The sequence below is a fragment of the Artemia franciscana genome, chromosome 17, assembly GCF_032884065.1.
Source record: "Artemia franciscana chromosome 17, ASM3288406v1, whole genome shotgun sequence".
In the NCBI taxonomy this organism is placed as follows: domain Eukaryota; kingdom Metazoa; phylum Arthropoda; class Branchiopoda; order Anostraca; family Artemiidae; genus Artemia; species Artemia franciscana.
In genome coordinates, this window is record NC_088879.1 from 44,327,713 (window position 1) to 44,350,230 (window position 22,518).

The 22,518-nt window shown below is 36.8% G+C and overlaps 1 long non-coding RNA gene across 1 annotated transcript; it reads left to right on the forward strand.

The window, feature by feature from the left end:
* The first annotated feature begins 2,018 nt into the window (after positions 1-2,018).
* LOC136038284 (uncharacterized) lies at positions 2,019-9,867 on the forward strand. The gene is made up of 2 exons (XR_010620170.1): positions 2,019-2,066; positions 9,061-9,867. It is a non-coding gene; the product is annotated as an uncharacterized LOC136038284 (long non-coding RNA).
* Positions 9,868-22,518: the final 12,651 nt, after the last annotated feature.

A 22,518-nucleotide genomic window follows, 5' to 3' on the forward strand; every position in this document is an offset into this window, starting at 1 on the left:
TTTCGACGATTAAAAGGTGCACTTGCCCGTCAATGTTCAATCGAACAAGCCTTTTTCCAAGTTTCTATGAAAACAATGGCCATCTCAAAATTTCTATCAGATGTATTTTGGGAAAATACGAGGTTTGGGAGGGGGGCTACCTACCGTCAAATCACTCAGAATCTTGTAAAAAGGACTAGATATTCTGATTGTCGTTCCAATGAACTCCCTCTGAAGTTTATATAATCACCCTTTCTATATAAACCTTATATGCCCCCAGGGCATAACTTGCAACCCTTGCCCTGAGGTTTTTTTCTTTGGGGGGAGGCATCATCCCCACAGAAATAATGACCAAACCTTCCAACTACGTTGAATAAAATGGTTATCTAAAAGTTTTGATAGGATGTTTTCTGGGAAATAGTGGGCATGGAAAAGGGGTTAGTTACCCTCCAATTACTTTTGATTATTAAAAAGGTACTAGCCCTTTCGATTTTCAATTGGATTAGCCCTTTTCGAAGTTTCTACGACCACTCCTTCGATGCGAAGTGCCCTGGTCTCAAATAAACCAATAAGGACCAACAAAAAAGAATAATAATTCATTGTGCCCACATCGCTGCTTACTTTGGCATTGCTATTGTGCTGCTTGTCTATGACCAAAAAGATTGAAAGGCAAATAGTCAGTTTTTCACACATTTGTTTTCCACAAGGATATCTGATAAAAAATTTTAAATAGCTATTATTTTCTGCATAGTTAAAAAGTCCCTAAACTCTGCTTTTGGGAATGACATGACCCCAATCAATTTCTGGGTATAAATCCGTAGGCTATAAAATTTGCCCGTCGTTAAACATTGCATTTCTTATTTTGAAATGCATAGGAATTTTTCTAATGAGGAGTATTCCCTGGGTAAATTTTACACCGAGAAGGGGAGGGGTTCCCTGACATCCCCTGAAAAACGGTGAGATGCTAAATACTTAAAAATATTCAACTAAAATATTTCAAAAGAAGCAATTTCAAATTTTAAAGCGAACAGAAGCTATCCGTATATTAGGGGCCCTGCCTATGACCAAAAAGATTCAAAGGCAAATAGTCCCCTTTTCACACCTATGTTTTCCCCAAAGATATCTGATAAAGTTTATTAAATAGATATTATCTTCAGCTTAGTTGACAAGTTTTTAAGCTTTGCCTTTGGGAATGACATGACCCCTATCAATTCTTGTGTATAAGGCCGAAGGCTATAAAATTTACTCATCGTTAAATATTATATTTTATAATTTGAATTGCAGGGACATTTTTTGAGTGGGGATGATTCCCTGGAAGGGGGGGGGGGATTCACTGTCATCCTTTGAAAACGGTGAGATGCTAAATACATAAAAACATTCAACTATAAATATTTCAGTTAAACCTATAACAAGGAGTTAAAACCTACATTGAAACAAAAACCCTATAGAGTTATTGAAGGACTTTCACTTTACTCAACTGTGCAAAAGTGTAAAAGCACTGTATTATTTACAGAAAATGAGGCTTCGAAATCAATTACAATTTATAGTCAGCATTATGAATACAAAAGCTGTTGATTGCTTATCCGTCTTCTTATTTGATTTTGTGTTGATTCAGTGCTGACTACACAATAAACTCTTGGAGATTGATATTTGATGTTTACAAACATTGGTTGAGATATAATTATCCTCACATTATCCTATTGGGTTTATTTAAGCCATTCATTTATTTTTTTTTATAGTTTAAAACGAAAATTACAATTTCATTAAATACTTCTCCCCAAGAATTCTTTATTGTTACGTCATTGTTTACCATTTATTTATTAAAATTCAAAATTTCCTATTTTCCTTATATGTAGTTTATTAGTCAGGCTGGGATCGTGAAAAAGTTCTTAGAATTAAAATTGGTCCTTGAGCTAAAAAAATAAAATCTCGGAACCACCACTCGGAAAACTATTAAAAAATGACGGGATATCGAATGATCTCGAACATTCCTCGGGTTCTTTTGTTCACAGCGCTACCTATAATAAACTCAGTTGCCGCGAAATGTTTGTAACAGAACAGAGAAGCAGGCTTCGGCTTAGCACACTGTATTGAAAGAGATAGGCTATATTAATTTATTTAGTTAGGTTGCTAATGATATTTTTGGAATTGGCTGCTAATAGTTTCTTTTTGAAATAGTTAATACGATATTCTTTTTTTGGCTAGAAGTCTAGAAAATAGGGTTTAATAAGAAAGTAGCCTAATTATTGTTAGGCTAACATGTTTTTCCTGAGATTTCACTATACTTTGCCTTCAAATCTCACCCTAATGCGCAAATGCACAGCCCAAGCTGTATATTTCCTAAGCTATGGGTTTTATTGCTCTTGGTTTTGTTAGCATTGATTCAATTTTCAGAGAGAAGGGTTGAAATATAACTGATATATTGCAAATACATAGAAAATGTGTAATCTGGGATATATATTTCCACATTAGAAGGTGTCTAAGGTAAAGTTTGGTAGAATCTCAGTAATGGGACACTTAAAATTTGCTGCATAATTCTATTTCTGAGCTAAATATGGCTAGACTTGCTACATCCTTGGGTTTTAGTCTATAGTTGGAAATGTTGAGAAAGAAGTAAGTTAAGAAAACAAATTTTTCTTCATAACTTGTAGGCAAATTGTAGTTTCCTCTATGACTTATTCCCTTATTTGCAAATATATGTGTCAAATTAGATTTCTATGTATTTTCCTAGAATATGGGTTTTATGGTTATGGACCCTTGTTTCAACTTAACATCCACAAATTGAATCAACAATAATGAAACCATAAAACAGGAAAGTGTACTGGAAATGTAATCTATACAGTGTATTTTTAAATGGGGGGAGAGGGGAGTAAAGTATGATAGTAGCACCCTCAAAGTAGGCTCTATGAAACAAAATTTTTCATTAATACAAGGTAAGATTTTTTTTTAGCATGTTTCCTTTTCAATAGCCCCAGTTGTAGGCTGTTAGACACATCTCTGTTTAAATATGAAACAAATGAATTGGGTGCACAATCAAGGCTATTGAGAAGAAAACCATTTACAGTCATGAAAACCATTTAAGAAATCCTAAAATACTTACTTATATCTTTTCTAAAAGTACTTTACAAAAACCTTACAACTCCCTAAATTTATAGTACAAATTCTTCATTTTTCCTTCTTTTATTCTGTTTCTTGATAAGACTGCCTTTTTGTTCACTGATTTGACACCATAAAAGCAACATTTCCAAATAAAGGTAATACAAATGCATAAGAAATTCTGAAGAACCTTTAAAGTAATATTAAAAGTAAGGTAAGCCATTTTAGGAATGGTTTAAGTATTTCAGCTTAGAAAAAAGCTGTTCTCAGAATTTTTTAGTTTTTCCATTGAACAGACCTAATTATACACTAATGTCCTTTAAAAGTAAGGTAACTATTTCAAAATACTATCATTCATAAAAGTGTACTACCTTTTTTTAATACCACTTTCCCCTTTGATGTTCAGATATATATCCCAAATATATATTCTCATTGAATTTCTCATAATAAAACTTCTCTTTCTGCTGCTTGGCTACTAAAAGATATAAGCTTAAGAAAAGTCATTTGTAACATTCTATCTTGGGTATGCAGAAGATAACCTTCTGCATTTTGGTAATTATACTAACAAAAATAGCAGCAAATTAGAGCCCTTATTTTTGTATATTTAACTCTATTTTTGCTTGGCCAGGTCTAATCTCAGATAGATATCCTGATTTAAAAAATATTTTTTCAATGTATTGACAACAGGCTTCTAATCTCAATCATAAATAGTTGAGATTGGTTGATATGTAAGACTAGACTAGTTGGGAATAACCAACTACAATCTTGGAAAACTAAAATCATATAAATACTGCACAGATTTTTAACAAATTCAATGACAAGCAGTCTACTTCTTAGATTGTATGTTAGAAAGTTTACAAGGATTTAACTGTTGAACTATCCAATGAATCTTTTGTTTAGGATAGAATAGTATTTTCCAAGATTAGACTAAAGCTTTAAATTTACATCTTAGAATAAGCTCCAATATTGAATATCAATGTATTTAAAACAGTCACAATTGTTTAGGGCCTATTATATTCTAGATGATCACATTCTCATGAACAAAATTCAGAAAAATGATTAAACTATCTAGTATAAGAGTTCAAAATAGGGATGATTACTGTTATACTTCTGTCATGGAAAGGTAGTGTGGTCTTTGAAGTTAACTATCTAGTTCTTAGTGTTATAAGAAATTTTACACCCAGATTGGTAGAAATAAGGATAGATGGTATCCTAGACTAGGAAAATTAGATAAAGAAAAAGAAGCAGTAATGGCTACAGACTACTGCAATTTTATAGGTATTACAACTATAGTTATAACCAATATAGTATTTAGTTGTACAGGGCCCATACCTTTGCATAGTCTTCACATTACAGTAAAGCAGCTAATCCAATAGATTTTGGTGTTATAAACCAAAGACTATTAGGATCAATACCAGAGCATAGAGGAGCTGTCCTGTCATTGATGTTAAAAGTAAAGATCACTGTCCAGTAGGGTTTATGGCTAATTCACAGCTAAAATTAAGGACATTTCAGGAAGGTATGCTTTCAGTAAACTTCATGATGATAATTTGAGAGAAAATTTCCAAGAACAATAGAATATTAAACTGGATAGTTTGAAACTCGACAGTGTAGAAGATGGATGGAATAATTTTTGGAAAGTCATATGTAAAGTTGCTGATTTTGTCCTAGGGAAGAAAAGTAGGAATATTGCTAAGAATATCAGTTCAAATGCCTTATGTTTTTATGAGAGGAGAAGGGAATATCTGTGTGATTTATCTCATGAAAACCAGGGGAATGTAAAAAAAGTGGATAAAGGATCAACATATGTAATAAGATGGTGTCAAGTAGAGGCCATGGATATAATTGTAAAAGATCCAGAAGATACATGAATTTGCATTTCGCGTCAATTGGACACTTGGTAGCCAACAAGCTCCAACATAACCTGCCCTATGGTCAATGTGATTATCGTACATACCTTGTAAAGCCTTCTGTAAAATCTATGTTTTTGACACCGGTAACAGAGAAAGAGCTTGCCAATATTGGTAAGCTTTTGAAAAATGGGAATTCCCTGGGGATTGATGAATCGTCTACGAACATTGTGAAAGTTGTTTTACCGAGTATTAATAAAGTAATGTGTCATTTGATAAATCTGTCATTTAGATCAGGAACTTTTCCGGATTCATTGAAGAAAGCAAAGGTGATACCACTGTATAAAAGCTCTGACTGGAGTGATTGCACGAATTACAGACCTATATCTATTCTTTCAGGCTTTTCTAAATTAATGGAGTGATGTTTTTATAATCGAGTGTATAATTTCCTTACTTCGAATGATTATTTTTCAAAAAATCAGTATGGGTTTAGAAAGGGACATAGTATGCCGGATGCTATCCTGACAATGGTCCAATTTATTCACGAATGTCTTGATAAAAAAATGATTCCGGCAAGTATTTTTTTGGATCTTGAGAAGGCATTTGACACGATTTGTCACGAAATATTGTTGTTTAAATTAAGCCATGGCGGGATACGAGGACCAGCGCATGATTTTATCGCATCTTACCTAACAAGTCGATCCCAAGTAACAACTATCAATAAAACAGCTTCGGATCCATGCTTATTGCCCAATATTGGTGTTCCTCAGGGTTCAATTCTGGGACCACTGCTCTTCCTAATATACATAAATGACCTTCCATCAGCAACAGAAACCAACAGCCTGAATGTCCTTTTCGCCGATGATACTGGATCAACACTTGCAGGGAAGTCGGAAGATGATGTCAAAGAGAAGCTGCAAATCGTGTTTTCCCAGCTGATTGTATGGCTAAAAGCTAATCTTTTGTCATTGAATGCCGCCAAAACGAAATTCATCATTTATAGTAGACTTTGACACAAAGCAAAAGGAATTTCAACTATAATTGATCAGGCTACAGATATTCGAATTCAAAGGGTAACTTCACTCCGGTATCTTGGTATAACTATTGATGAAAATCTATCTTATAAAGAACATTGTAATAGATCACGCGTTAAAATCGCCCAAGGAGTTGGTGTAATGAGGAGGCTTCAGCATTTTTTCCCCTATGAAGTTCTACGACTCATTTATTTTGCCTTGGTGCATTCCCATCTTACGTATTGTCCCCTAATTTATTTGGCAACTTTGAAATATCATATAAAACCGATACAGACTCTTCAAAACCGGGCTCTTCGAATTTTGCAAAGATATTTACCGTCACCTTCTTCCTATCCAAATAAATCTAAAACTGAAACTATATATTTATTAACTAATATTTTGCCTGTTTCAGAATTATTCACTCTTCATTCTTTTTTATTCAAGGTAAAATATAACCGCTCAGAACTGCCTCCGTACTTTCGTACGAGAAATTTTTTCCCTGAGCAACCTGACCATGTTTATGAAACCCGTAATAAATGGAGAATGCAGCACCTGAAATTAACCACTGAGAGATCACGGTTCTCGCCATATTTTTCGATCATGGGTTCATGGCATTTTTATCTACCATATATTGACTGCAGTAAATCTCTCCCACATATTAAAAAGCAACTTCATTCTATCCTTATAAATAAATTCAAGAATCAGTAATAAAAAAAAATAATCTTAAAGTGAATAGTTGTTTGTTTGATATTGATAAGGTGGGCTCATTTTATTTTTTTTTATTGTTATTTTTTTTTTCAAATAAGTTGCCAGTCATCGGTCACCCTCGCTTGCACGCTGTTTTGTTTTGTTTTTCGGATTGATATTTGCCGAGTGTCAGTTGTTTTGTGGGTGGGTTCCCGTCTAGTGGTGAGTCGTGGATTTATTGATATTTATTTTATGCATTTGTTTTTGTTTCTTTTTTCTGTAAAATAGGTGTGCTATATTGTTATACTGGGTCTTTGTCAATCGACCTTGTGTCTCCGGCTTGACCCTTTTTTTTATATATTGTGTGTGTTGTACAGAAGTTTAAATAAAATCTTGAATCTATTATAATAATATATTAATAAATTGGGAGGGAGTAGTCAGTTTGGACTTGTCCTAGCTAAAGACAGGAATGTTGTCACTATTAATGATAAGGGAATAGTTTAAGTGAGATGGGCAGAACATTGTGAGAAGCCAGGAGAAATTTACAGGAAAAGATTTTTGAGAGAATGAAAAGTGTGTTACATCTTGGATGTGAAGGATGATTTATTTTTTGGGAAGAATTAGTGACAATACTAAAATGATTAAAACATAATAATACCCCAGGTGCTGATAATTGGTAAATGGGGTTCTTAGATATGGTGGTTATGGGCTTAGGAATAAGTTACTGAAGATTATGAATGTGGTTTTCGAAAAAGAGTAGCACTTAGCTATAATAAGACAATCCCAATTAATACCTCTGAATAAGAAAAGTGATAAAAGCAAATTATTCTAGGTATTTGCCACAGCTTTTCCAATTAATTAGTTTCCACAGCTAGGTAATTAATTAGTATGATGGTAATCATTGTACGAACACAGCATTTGTCCTATTGCTAGCAACTGCAATTCAAGGTATAATTTGCAGACTAGGAGATGCTGTAGACAAGCCTTTAAGAGAAGAACAGTGGGCTTTTAGGAAGCATAGAGAACATATAAATTTTTATTGGGACATTAATAATTAAGAAGGGCCTGAGTTATCAAACACCTTTAGTAATCATTTCTATAGATCATGAGCAATGATTTGATTCAGCATATTATAGACCTTTAGCAAAGGTATTGTCTTTTTACAGTGTAGCCTATCAAACAAATACATCAAAGTAATTAGAGCTATGTACATAAATGACAATGCTAAAGTCAAGGTAGTAAAAGAGGTTAATAGCTGGTTTGGTTCAAAATCAGGAGTTCAGCAGTTTTATGTTCTAAACCTATTTTAACCTAAAACGAATGGGTGCTAAACACCAAATGCTAGCCATTGTGCTCAAGATTTTCTGTCTGAATGGCAGCAAAAAGTGTTTGCTTTACACGAAGAGGACTCACTCAGAGTGGAGTAAAATAGCCTGTGGTGCCCTGCAAGAGACAAACTGACAGGAATAACGTTTCTTGCCATCGTCAACTTCTTGCTGGTAGAACATACCAACAAATACAAAATTGTCAACGATTTGTTGCTCTTACTCCCCTATCTTCTTCATGACAATGTCCCCACCAAACAATTCCCAAATCACTTTCGATCAACTAAGTTCACAGTGCTCTGATACTAAAATGACTATTAACTCTGTTAAGTCAAAAATACTTAGACTAAACCTGCTAAAGAGAAACTTCGTCCCCCCTGAAGTTCCTTTCCCTGTTGTGAGTGAAGTGAAAATACTAGGTGTTATTTTCTCACATGATTGAACCTTTACTACCCATATTAATAGTGTGACCTGGAAAGAAAAAGTGTTTCTGCAAACCCTTTCAAAAATGCGTCCCTTTGGGTGCAACGCCCACAGTCTTCTGCAGGCATACCTGTGCTACTTACACCCCATACTTCAATACGCCTGTCCCGTCTGGGGCTCGTCAGTATTGAAAACCACGTATGTAATGCAGGAACTTGAGTCAGTCCAAAAATGGGCAGCCAGGATAATCCTGAGTAACAGAGACATTTCCTACCTTGATGCCCTAGCACCCTTGAACTCCAAAGTTTGGAACTCTGTTTGGGGGAGCTTATCTGGAGGTTTGGCAAAATGCTACTGTCTAACCCTTCTCACCGTGATATTTTACCACCAGAAGCCTTGACAGTCATCTATACAAGACAGAAGCTAAAAGTTATGCCTCGGCGTGCTCGGAAAAACCACTACCAGAACTCTTTTGTCCCTTTTTTTACGTCAATATATAATAGTGCACAATAACATGTTTTGTATTTCAACATCAAATTAGCCATTTGAGCTGTGATTGTTGTTTAAATCAACCTTTCTCTATCTCTCTAAATAATAATAGTTAATTATTGTTAATAATAATTGAGCTCTAGAACGAAATCTTTACATATGCTTTGTCTATAATGGTTTATAATTTTCCTATTACAGGTTTGGCAATAGCACTCCAAATTCCTATAATCGTTGTAATCACGAAGATAGATCTGAGTTCGATTGAATTTTTAGAATATGTCATCAATAGCGTAGAAAAGCTTCTGAAGTCCGTTGGTGAAGTCCGAAGTCTGTTGAGGTAATATTTAGTCATAGTTCGTAATGGATAAATTTTTTCTCGTGTTGCCGTTATATTTTGCGGAAAACTGCTTTAAAATTTCTAAAAAGTGATTATCATGTTTAAAACTGACGAAGAGCAAATAATCTTGCTCTTCGATGAAGAGTAAAAGCATAAATGGGTAAATAATAACTAGAGTGGAACTAATAGAACTAAGGAGTAAATTTGAATGTTAGAATCTCATTAACATTGTGCATCAGCTAAATTGCGCATCTTCAAAATTGCGACCATATTCACTTCTCAGTTTCGAATCATGAGCTGGATGGAGTCTTATGATTTGCTAGTATTCAGGAGCAATATTTACCCTTTTTATTCAGATAGAAAAAGATATTCAAATGAGAAAGGTTTCATTTCAAATATCTAAAATCTCACATCATACATTTTGAATCTGTATGAGAAAAGAAGCGAAACCAACTTTTGAATTTTTGTATAAACTTTCTATAATTTTCATCTTTTGATATAAAAATACTTTTCTGCTTTCTTTATCCTGTAGCAGACGAGAAGCTTTAACTTGGAAAAGAAATACAAACACTATTTAATTCTTGTGATTGATAGAATACCCAGAACTTACGTCAGAAATGGTCGGGCTTCACTGTTAAAAAAAAAAAAAAAAAATTCATACAACTATTGCTACAACTACTACGGCTAGATACTGCATGAATAAAAAAAAACTAATAAAAATTGATTCCAAATAAGACCTCTGTCACTGTTGTAGCAAAATTAGAACAAATCATGATTAAAACAAAAGTTCTTCAAACCAAATACTGGATTCTTGTTCAAACAGTTCGTGGTAACGAACTGTAGTAAGGAGCTACCCGGCTCAATAGTAACCGAAACTCAAAACAGAATTTTTATAACAATAGTTACATCAACAGATTTGCATTTTAATGCTGATTTTAAATATATAAGTTTTGCTAAGTTTAGACTTACCCATCAAAAGTTACGAGCCTGAGAATATTTGCCTTATTTTAGAAAATAGGGGAAATACCCCTTAAAAGTAATAGAACCTTAATGAAAATCATACCATCAGATTCAGCGTATAAGAAATTCCTACAGTAGAAGTTTCAACCTTGTATCTACAAAAATGTGAAATTTTGCATTTTTTGCCACAAGACAGATCAGGGATGCGTGTTTATTTGTTTTTGTTTGTCTTTTTCCCAGGGGTGATCGTATCGACTCATTGGTCCTAGAATGTCGCGAGAGAGCTCATTCTAACGGAAATTAAAAGTTCTAGTGCCCTTTTAAGTGACCAAAAAATTGGAGGGCACCTAGGCCCCCTCCCACGTTCATTTTTTCCCAAAGTCACCGGATCGAAATTCTGAGATAGTCATTTTATTCAACATAGTCGAAAAACCTGATGAATATGTCTTTGGGGACGATTTACTCCTCCACAGTCCCTGTGGGAGGGGCTGCAAGTTACAAACTTTAACCAGTGTTTACGCATAGTAATGGTTATTGGGAAGTGTATAGACGCTTTCAGGGGGATTTTTCTAGGTTGGGGGAGGGATTGCGGGGAGGGGTTATGCGGGGGGATCTTTCCATAGATGAATTTTTAATGGGGGAAGCAAATTTCCATGAAGGGGGTGCAGGATTTTTTAGCATTTTTTAGAGAACAATGAAAAAATAAATTTGAAAAAGTTTTTTCAACTGAAAATAAGGAGCAGTATTAAAACTTAAATCGAACAGAAATTATTACGCATATGAGGGGTTCACCTCCTCCTAATACCTTGCTCTTTACGCTAAAGTAACTTCGTTAATTTCAACTATTTATTCTACGCCCTTTGTGATTCAGGGGTGACCCGGCCTTTGTGGCTTAAGGAATTGGGACAAAATTTAAGCTTTAGTGTAAAGAGCGAGGCATTGACAAGGGGTGAACCCCCTCATATATGTAATAAAAAACATACGAATGTAGAAGTTCGTTACGTAAGTTACGTATATTTTTACTAATAAAAACGTCCGTGAAAAATTAAAAGTTCTAGTTGCCTTTTTAAATAAAAAAAAAATTGGAGGGTAACTAGGGCTACTCCCCTGCTCCTTTTTTCTCAAAATCTTCCGATCAAAACTATGAAAAAGCCATTTAGCCAGAAAAATAAATTAATATGCAAATTTTGTTTTAATTACTCATGTGTGGAGAGCAAAAATCAAATCATGCCTTAATTTAAAAACGTTCAGAAATTAAATAATAAAAAAAAACAAGTTTTTTTAACTGAAAGTTAGGAGCGATATTAAAACTTAAAACGAACAGAAATTACTCCGTATATGAAAGGGGCTGTTCCCTCCTCAACGCCCCGCTCTTTACGCTAAAGTTTTTTACTGTTTTAAAAAGTAGAGTTGAGAGAAAGAGTCAATCTTTAGCGTAAAGAGCGGGGCGTTGAGGAGGGAACAGCCCCTTTTATATACGGAGTAATTTCTGTTCTTTTTAAGTTTTAATATCGCTCCTTACTTTCAGTTAATTTTTTTTTTTAATTTAATTTCGATACTAAGATCATCCCTTTTTATCCATCCGTTGCTTAAATGGATGGTAAAAAATCCTCTTTATTAGTGAATAATTGCCAAACTTCAAAGTCATTGTTAACTTGGCACAGATTATATTACATTCTACTTCCAAAAAAAAGTTAGACCCTAATCTCTACTGGATTAGGTCATACAGTTCTACTAAGCCTAGAAGTCTTAGATAAAAGTATAACAAGATCTCTGTTGGAGGAAAACTTTTTTTTTCTTATAGCTTCAAGTAATTAAATAATAAAATAGGTGAAACTGTTGCAAGTGAGGCTCAAGAAACTATGGCAAACAATTTACCGAAGGCATTTACTGAGCCCAGGTGTAGGGACGCAGCTAAGGGGGGGGCATAGTTCCGAAGTGTCTGCATGCAGTAGCACCGATAATGTTGGAATTTAGCTAATGTTTTTTTTTGCTTATGTTTTAGCATTTTTCCGCACACTGGACGATTTTATTGGTACATTCTTTTTATTCCCCCCTCCCCAGAAAATACTCAAAGCCAAGCTGCACCTTTCAAAAATTGTACTGACCAAACTGTTACAAAACAACATTTTACCTTAATTTTCAGTTACTAGTTGCTTTTTCTCTGCCTTTAGTTCTGAAAAATGTAAATACTGTTATTTGAGTAGAATTTTGAGCCATATCAATGTTGTTTTTTTTCTTTGGTTATGCCTCATTCATCTACCGCTGTGTAGGTCAGACGGGAAATTACTTTCTTAAAGCCATTATATAAATGAAAAGGCACGTGTATGTAATCAACTTGCTGTAAAGGTTTGCGTCTTCAGGGAGGTGTAAAAATTGATAAAATTACTGGTTCCTGATTTGTGCTAACTGACTTGCAGTAGCTGACAAATAACTAAAAAAGAAAAAATAATGTGTCAACAGATAATTATGATAAGAACACAGGTAAAAAGTTTATATAGCTGCACTAAAAATAAAGTTAAAAATATAAATTTTTAATAATGTTAGATTCGTCTTGATAGCCTATCATTGAGTAATAATGAAAACATGAAGCTATAACTCGTGTCCACAGTAAAGTGTATCAAGTCAATTTTTCAGCAATCAAGTTTTGATCCTAAAAGCTTCGTTTTTAGTGAAATTGTGAACTTTATTAATGTTAATGTTGCTCTGAATCAACAACAGATCAAAACTCAATCTTATGAAATATATGCCAGCAAGAATTCTCAAGATATACGACACAACGCGTATCAAACCAAACAATATGACAAATTAGAGGAGAAAGTTTACTCCCTGGATTCACTCAGGATCCCCGGATCATAGTACATGCAGCATTATAGTATGGATACTAAAAACCCCAGACCGTCAGTCATAGGAAACCAATAAGGGGGAGACCAAAGAAAACTTCAATTACCGTGCGAGAGGGAAATAAACGTAATATAACCATACAATTAAGCTTGGAAGACGGAAATATGGAGGTGAATTTTATGGACGAGTTACTTCTTTTTGTATACTTAAGGGGACTTGGGAGGCACAAGACGCTCTTACGTGCCGCTTTATCAAGTTTTAGATGTCAGGAACGAAATTTCGAAGCTTAATCTTAATGCTATTCAGATTAATCTTGCAGATCAGGAGAATTCCTCTCATACTGTCACGATGGTAATATAAAATCCATTTTATTAATAGGTGTTTCGCACAGAAGGACTGAAAGTGGCTATAAAGTGGCTTCCACACTACGCACGTCACTGCGATAAGTGACTAAATTTTGACTACATCGTAAAAATGTATAAAACCATCAGAATCCTCACTTATGTCCATCACAGTCATCATAAGCAACCTACTCAACATTAAAAATGTGGAAGCAGCTGGATGACTTGTGATGAAGAAACGATGTAAAATGCTTTCTAGACTACAATCGTTAATTATATCCAAAATTTATTAATTTCGAAAATGCTATCTTATTGCTACCGTGTTCATTCTTCCGTAACATAACATTAAATAATTCAGCAAAAACCTATATGTAGAGTTTGAGGTTATTGCATTTTCCATGTCAGTTCGATGATCACTTGCTTATGTGTTTGGCTTTTGTAGAGTACATTTACGTCCGGTGACCAACATAAACTTGCCAAAACAAACCCCGAAAAATCCGCTATAGGATAAGGATGAAAACGTGTGTTTCATCTTTCCTTCTTTGGACATCCGGGGTTATCTTCTCTATTTCAGGGGCAATATTCGTAAGTTGTTAACAATATAAAACCTAAAAAAAGGAGAGAGAAAAAGTTTTTGTGGAAACGAAAAGTATGTCAAAAAGTAATAGAGCACGGACCTTGAAATACATTGGTTAGAAGTTCGATGAACCGACAAACTTTCAAAGAAACGACTTGGCTAAAAATTAGTTTAATCGAAAGATTCCTCTTGACAGTTTTAATAGCTAAAAATCTGTAACCTATTGTGAATGAATGAATGACTGTATTTAAAGCCATTTTTTAGGCCGTATACATACATATACAACAACAAACAAACTATATTATGTAACAATCGACTTTCGAATAATAAGACCCTTCCGGACAAAATTTCCCACTGCTACTATATTTATTTTCGACGTCGACTTCAAAGTTGCAAGAAGGGGCTCACGACCACCCACACAAAGAAGGCTCCCTCTTAGCTCATTTAGCCCCTGACACCTGAAAAGAAAATGGTCCAGCCCATCAAGATCACCCCAAATTGGGCAAGTATACCGCATTTTCGGGTGATACCTATTTTTCCAAACACTATAAAGAAGGAGGCAGCTTGCTCGCACCTGCATCGAAGACCTCAGGGATTCTTTTAGAATCCCTAATTTAAAATATAACACTTCACCATAATTTTCTTTCACCTTATAGCAAAAAACTTAGGCTTTCCGACTGGCTAAGGTCATTCCACCATTTCTGAATTTCTTGGTCTTCCAGCCTTATTTGGATCTCTGACAGAAAGGCTTTTTGATCTGAGATTGGGCCATCTCCTCCATTCCATGCATACGATAGACCTGTGCTGTCCAGTAGTTTTTTGACATGGAAGGGCCATGACGATTTTTGTCCCAGGGTAAGTAATTCATCATACGCTGCTCTGATGAGTCTTGAGGAGGGACATTGCAGTATTTTCAGCCAAAACTTCATTAATTGGATCTGTCTATGTTTTCTCATGGAGAAGAGTCCCAAATCTCCCTTGATTCGTTTATAATATTGTAGCTGTAGAGTTTCTAATGAATTTGCCACTTCTATGTCCCATACTTCTCCTCCATAGTGGAGGATTGGCCTTATTTTTGAGTTGAACACGTTTTTGTGTATCTTTAAGTCACCGATTCCCGTCAAATTACTGTTCCTGAACAGCGTTGCCATTGCTGCTTTTCCTCGATTTGCCATCTTCGAAATATGATTGCTCCATCTTCCGTTCGATGTTAGATGGAATCCCAAATAAATTGCCTGAGACGCAACCTTCACAGCTTCACCATTCAAATTAAAACTTTGTTCATCTTTATTTCCTGTTGATTGTCTACGGCAAAAAATCATTACCTCTGTCTTTTATGTGTTAATTTCCAGTTTCTTTTCCTCTAAATATTCAGCTGTTAAATCTACCAGAGTTGGTAGCTCCGAATTGGATTTGGCGAACAAGACAATATCATCGGCAAATAATAGTAATGATAATACTTGCTTTCCAAGGTGTACAACTGGCGCCCACCTTTTTTCAAGGTATTCGGCAAGATCATTTAAAAAATGGCAAAAAGTTTCGGTGATTAGGTACTACTCTGTTTTGCACCTTTTACATTAAAAAAAAACTAGATATACCGCTTCCTGCTATCTTTACCACATTTCTGGTCAAACAATACATCGAGAAAAGAACGCTTAAAAAGGGTGGCGGAATTCCTGTTCCTAAAAGCGTTCTAAACAGAATTATACGGTCAACATTGTCAAATGCTCTACTTAAATCAAGAAAAGCCACGTACAACTTTCCGTTTCCCTTGCAATACTTACTAATCAATGTATTTAGAACAAACATTCGATCAGATGATGAGTATCCCTTACGAAAACCGGCTTGCTCTTCTCTCAGCATTTGCCTCTCATCCAGCCATAATTCCAGCCTTTTTTTAAGATTTTGTCCAAAATTTTTCCAAGACAGTTTCCTAAGCTGATTGGTCGGTAATTATCGCACAAACTTTCATCACCTTTCTTAAATAGGGGGATAACTACAGATATCTTCCATGGATCAGGCCACTTTTTTTCTTTCATAACCAAGTTATACAACCCCAGAAGCAGAGGAAATAAAACTACTTGTAGTACATTCAAAGCCTTTGCTGGAATTCCATCTGGTCCTGGCGCAGATCCACCTCTAGTTTGTTTTAATGGCATCTTCTACTTCTTGTCGCTGGATTTGGTGACGAAGGTGATAATCTTCTTCCAGTAGGAGGTATTCAGTGTGGTCACAAGAGGGGGTTCCGACTTCTTCTGCCAGTTTTTTCGAAATTGGGTGGGGGCTGTTGTGTGCCAGATGCTGTACCTGCTTCTAGTTTCTCAAAGAAGGTGGGCCACTCGTCTTCCTGCGGAATACATTTGGGAGCAGTCATTTTTTTTTATGAAACTCTTTTCCAGAATTCCTGGAAATCATTTGTCTTATAGAAATGCGCCAGTTCATTTTGTTCCTGCCATCGAAACTCTAGTTTCTTCATTTTTATCATTAGTTTATATTCTTTTCTTTTACTTCTGTAATGTCGGAGCGATTCCAGTTTCTCAGTTTCCTTTTTGGATTTTTTAACATATTCTAGCATGTGATTTAATTCTTCTTTTTTCCGTTCACATTCATTTTCGAAAAACGTGCTTTTTTTGCATCTTTTCAAGTAAAGGACTCCGTATCTGCTCAGCAAATTTTGAAGAAACTTCATTTACATTTCCCGTATTTTCCTCAATCTCACATGCTAGGGCATTCAACTGTTGTACCATTGGCTCCGAGCAAAAATAATCTTTTATTCGGGTCACATCTTTCTCCACCCACTCAGATAGTATTTTTGATTTTACCAACCCAGTGCTACTCGTTCCTGTCCCTACTCGTTTGTCGACTGAAAATAAAAAATTTAAGGAAAATGGTCAGAACCAGCAAAATGTACTACCTCAAGGTTTAGGGATTTAGGTGCGAGCCTACTGTCCACCAAAACATAATCAATGACACTAAAATTCATTCTGGAAATGCAAGTAAACTCACCGCGTCCCGAATCATTTCCAAACTTTCCATTTCCAATGACTAGACCAAATTCTCTGCAAATGCCCAACAACTTCCTTCCCCATTGGTTAGCTTTTCTTTTCACATCTTGGCTCCTCCTTGGAATTTTGTAGCTCTCTGGAATCCTCAGTGACGTCAAATCATTTCCTGAAAGAGAAACAAGGGCAATTTATGGTTCTTCTGACGCATAAGCATTTAAATCACCCATCAAAACAAAAAACTCTTCACTATATTTTCTCTGTAAATATTCCAACTTATTTTAAATCAAAGTCCACCAATCTTCTTTCATATAACTACTATTCTGTGGAGCGACATATATGCAACTTAAGACTATCTTTCGATCCATCATGACACTTAAGGTTTAACCAAATAATTTTCTAAGATTTACTTTCTATTCTATGACAAACTTCGAAACTCTGCTTTTTCACAAAAACCGCGGTTCCGCCGTAAAAACGTGCGTTACGGGAAATTTGCCGGTCAGCACAGAAAACTGTGTAATCTTTAACCGACAGATCCTCCGAAGGCGGGGACCATGTCTCAATTAAACAAGTTACATCACACTTCAAAAAAGACTCATTTAGACACTGTTGTTTTTTACTCATTAGGCCTTGGACGTTCAATATACTTCATAAACTGAATTTGTTGTACACGGCCTATTTCCTATTCCTCGAAGTTGAAAGGGCTCCTTCGTCTATTTCTGAGTGAGTGGTGTGGGGGTTCTCGACCAAGGCCTCGATTTGGTGGGTCACGAGTTACGTTCCGACGATCCTGCCTGTGACGATCTTCGGGGCTGATTATCTCTTCTAAATCTCATTTACTCGTAGCTCCGCTCACTCTGGGTTTCTTACCGTCTGCCTGGCTAATAGCCTGGTCGTGTGTGAAACTACCGCTACGAATATCCGAGTTTACCTCTGATATTTGATCCCCACCTTCGCTTTCCATTTCCGCGTTAGATCCAGTGTACTCTTGCACTTGAAATCGCGCTAACTCTTTTGCTTTATTTCTTCCATTATTTCTAATTTTTCCTGATTCATGTTCATGCGTGAACAATTCACCGTCTACAAATAAACGAGGGCTCCTGAATTTTACCTCACGGTCCTCTTTGATTGCTTTCTGCATAAGTGGTTTCAGAGCGTTGCGAGCAATTCTCTCGGCCTGTGTATAGTCCGGAGCGAGGGAGATACCGCAACTCTGGAAGCGAACTGAGTTTCGCAAAATCAAATCTCGCAAATATTTGGTTATGAACTTCACTAAAATTGGACGGATTTCTCCTTGTTTTTTAGTGTTCAAGCGGAATGCGTCATTTATGTCCCATCTTCTGATCTCAATCTGTGGCAAATAGCCGGAAATGACCTCACTGATTTCCTCTGCAAGTGATCCCCTAGGTGGGTTTAACCTCTTTTTCTAACCACTCTGCGCGCCTCTGTGATTCGTCTATCTTTTGTTTTAGTTTCTGGATGTCCTCCGTAGTTTTCGATTGCGACGCCTCATTTTGTTTTATTTGGGTATGGGGATGGGGATTGGGTATTGGGTATGAGGATATGGTTTGCAGTTCTTCTGCTATCGACGCGAGGTTAGAAAGGCCCCCAAGCTGGTTTTCTATATTTCTCAGACACTCTAAAATATTCAGATTTGTTTCCTGTTGAACAGACATTTTCGTTATTTAAAATTAATTGAAATTTACTTATCTCAAATAGGGACAAGCCTACGCAAGTAGTGGCAATCACTTTGTGGTCAGTGGCCCGATGGGACGTGGGACCTGCCTGGCTTATTTCCCACCGTACTCCGACATCCAACAAATCTGGTCTAGAGTTTCACAATCATTCGCAAACAGAAGAAGTCGTTCCGCAATTTCCAAGCTTTCCTTATTGCGTATATATTTCACTTATTGCGAAACTTCAATAATCACTGACAGTCACTGTATTCCAAATGTAATTTATTCCAAACTTAAATCCTGCTTCAAAACTATATCGATGCTCACAGGTCAAATGCCAAACAATAACTCTTTAATTACTCCGTATATGAAAGGGGCTTTTCCTTCTCAACGCCCCGCTCTTTACGCTAAAGTTTCTTACCTTTTTAAAAATATAGTTAAGAGGAAGAGTCAAACTTTTGCGTAAAGAGCGGGGCGTTGAGGAGGAAAAGCCCCTTTCATATACAGAGTAATTTCTTTTCGTTTTGAGTTTAAATGTTGCTCCTTACTTTCATTCAGAAAAACTTGTTGTTTTTTTTAATTAAATAAAAAACAAGTTTTTATGGCACTTGGTATTAACCAAGTGACATATAGCAATCGCAAATTCTGTCGGTCTGTCCCGGTTTTGCTACTTTAGGCACTTCCAGGTAAGCAAGGACGATAAAATTTGGCAGGCGTATCAGGGACCGGACCAGATTAAATTAGAAATAGTCATTTTCCCGATTTGACCATCTGCGAGGGAGTGGGGGGCCGGTTAATTCGGAAAAAATTGAAAAAATGAAGTATTTTTAACTTACGAACGGTTGATCAGATCTTAATGAAATTTGCTGTTTGGAAGGATATCTTGTCTCAGAGCTCTTATTTTAAATCCCGACCAGATCTGGTGACATTGGGGAGAAGTTGGGAGGGGGAAACCTAAAATCTTGGAAAACGTTTAGAGTGCAGGGATCGGGATGAAACTTGGTGGGACAAATAAGCACAAGTCTTAGATACATGATTGACATAACCGGAATTGATCTGCTCTCTTTAGGGTAGTTGGGGGGGGGGTGGTTAATTCTGAAAAATTAAAAAATAAGGTATTTTTAACTTACGAACGGGTGATTGGATGTCAATGAAATTTGATATTTAGAGGGATATCGTGTCTCAAAGCTCTTATTTTAAATCCCGACCGGATCTGGTGACATTGGGGGGAGTTTGGGGGGCGGAGACCTAAAATCATGGAAAACGCTTAGAGTGGAGGAATCGGGATGAAACTTGGTGGGAAAAATAAGAAGAAGTCTTAGATACGTGATTGACATAATTGGAACGGATACGATCTATTGGGGAGCGGGGGGGCTAATTCTGAAAAATTAGAAAAAATGACGTATTTTTAAATTATGAAGGAGTGATCGGATCTTCCTGAAACTTAGTATTTAGAAGGACCTCGTAACTCAGATCTCTTATTTTAAATCTTAACTGGATCCAGCGTCGTTGGGGAGGGACAGTTGGGGGGGGACCGGAAATCTTAGAAAATACTTTAAGCGGAGAGATCAGGATGAAACTGGATGAGAAGAATAATAACCAGTCTAAGATACGTGACGGACAAAACTGGACCACATCCGCTCTCTTTGGTGGAGTTGGGGGGGGGGTAATTCGGAAAAATGACGTATTTGTAGCTTACGAACGGGTGACCAGACCTTAATGAAATTTGATATTTACAAGGATCTTGTGCCTTAAAGCTCTTATTTTAAATTTCGACCAGATCTTGTGACATTGGGGGGGGGGGTGGACGGGGACACCGGAATTCTTAAAAAACTTGAAAATTGGGGTATTTTTATCTTACGAATAGGTGATCAGATCTTAATGAAACTTAATATATAGAAGGATTTTATGTCTCAGATTTTCGACTCGAATTTGATCCAGGGACATTGGGGGCTGGAGGAGGTAAACAGAAATCTTGGAAAACGCTTATAGTGGAGAGATCTGGATGAAACTTGATGGGAAGAATAAGCACAAATTCGAGATACGTGATTGACATAATTGGAACGGATCCGTTCTCTTTGGAGGAACTGGGGGTTGTTAATTTTGAAGTTATGAAAATGTAGGTATTTTAACTTCTGAACAGGTGACCGGATCTTAATGTAATTCGATATTTAGAAGGGATTCATGTCTCAGAGATCTTATGTTAAATTCTGATCAGATCTGTTGACATTGGGGGGAGTTGGAGGGGGAAATCGGAATTCTTGGAAAACGGTTAGATACGGAGGAATCGGGATGAAGCTTGGTGCATAGAATAAGCAAATGTCATAGATACCTAATTGCCGTAACCGTACTGGATTCGCTCTCTTTGGGGGAGTTCGGGGGGGGGGGGGGTTCAGTGCTTTGGTGAGTTTGGTGCTTCTGGACGTGGTAAGACGATGAAAATTGGTAGGCGTGTCAGGGAGCTGCACAAATTGACTTGATAAATTTCTTTTCCCAGATTCGACCATCTGGGGGGCTAAAGGGAGTGGGAAAATTAGAAAAAATGAGGTATTTATAACTTACGAGTGGGTGATTGGATCTTAATGAATTCTGATATTTAGAAGGACTCAGAGCTCTTATTTTAAATCCCGACCGGCATTAAGCCCCTGATTTTCCTTTTAAATCAATCTATTGGTTTTTAGAATTTTGTTAGAGCTCATACCATATGAGCTCTTGGCTCTTAGCTCTTCTTGCCTCGTCACAAGTGCCATGTGAGCTCTTCCCTTCCACAGCTAGAAGGGCGGGGGTCCTCAAGCTTCCCACTTCAAGGGTCGCTCCTTCAAACTGTGGAATTGAAACCTCGGATTGACGTCTAAATATAGCTTCATCGCCATCCTCTAGATTCTCATTTATCTTGTTTGCTAATAAGGGCTGAATGGTTCTATATCTTTTATTTGGTGAAGATACCAGATTAACACGACCATCAGTTGCCCGACGACGTACGTCCTCCTGTATATGGTTGGTTGATGTTAACCAGGTCTCCATTTTCTATCTTCATGTGTGCGACACGTCTCAACTCGCCTTCCTTCCATCGAGCCCTTTTAATTTTCGCAAATATCTCATTATTTACGATTGGGTGCTGGCGCCGTTATGCTGCCCCATATCCGTTACAGATGTGAAACACATCTATAACGTTATCCTGCCATAGCCAAAAATAACACACTGTAATCGTCCCGTAGTCTCATTTTGAAATATGGCTTAGATAGTGGGTCCCGAATGGCCCGGTGTTCCAATAAGACCAGTGTCCCCTATTCTCTTACCTACTCCACTTTTATCGTTTCCTTATTCATTCTGCATTCGTTTCCCATTCATTTCAATCACTGCATCACATCCACTCCTCAGTCTCTTTCGCCTGCAATACGCCTCGGATTCAGCGGCCTCTGGCAGAACCTTTGCAATGCGAGAGATGCCCCGTCACCCCAGCCACATTGTCAAAGGTATTTGGGCACCTTGGGTACCGCCAAGCCACACTCCTCACTTGATGTTTCTGAATTATATGCTCAACTAGGAGCTTGTAACTGAAGAGCCTTGTTTCACACTAAAGACACTGTCTCACTCCGTAAATAAAGTTATTGGGCATGGCTGTATCCGCCCTCTCTCTAGCTTCACCTCGTTCCAACAGTCCGAATGCTCCCGAAGGGGCCTGTTGGCTAATATTATCCTTATTTTTACTACTCATTTCGAACAAGTGATTCTGACGGGTGCAACAGTTTTACCTGTTACCCAGGTAAAAGCTGTTACCAGGGCAGTTTAAAGGTAAGCCAGACCAACGGTAGTGGTATTTCATTGCCGACGTTACCATCTCCCACTTATGCTACACCTCTCATATCACTCCACAATAACGAACTACCGTCAAACTCAACTGGGTCTTCTTTCCCCG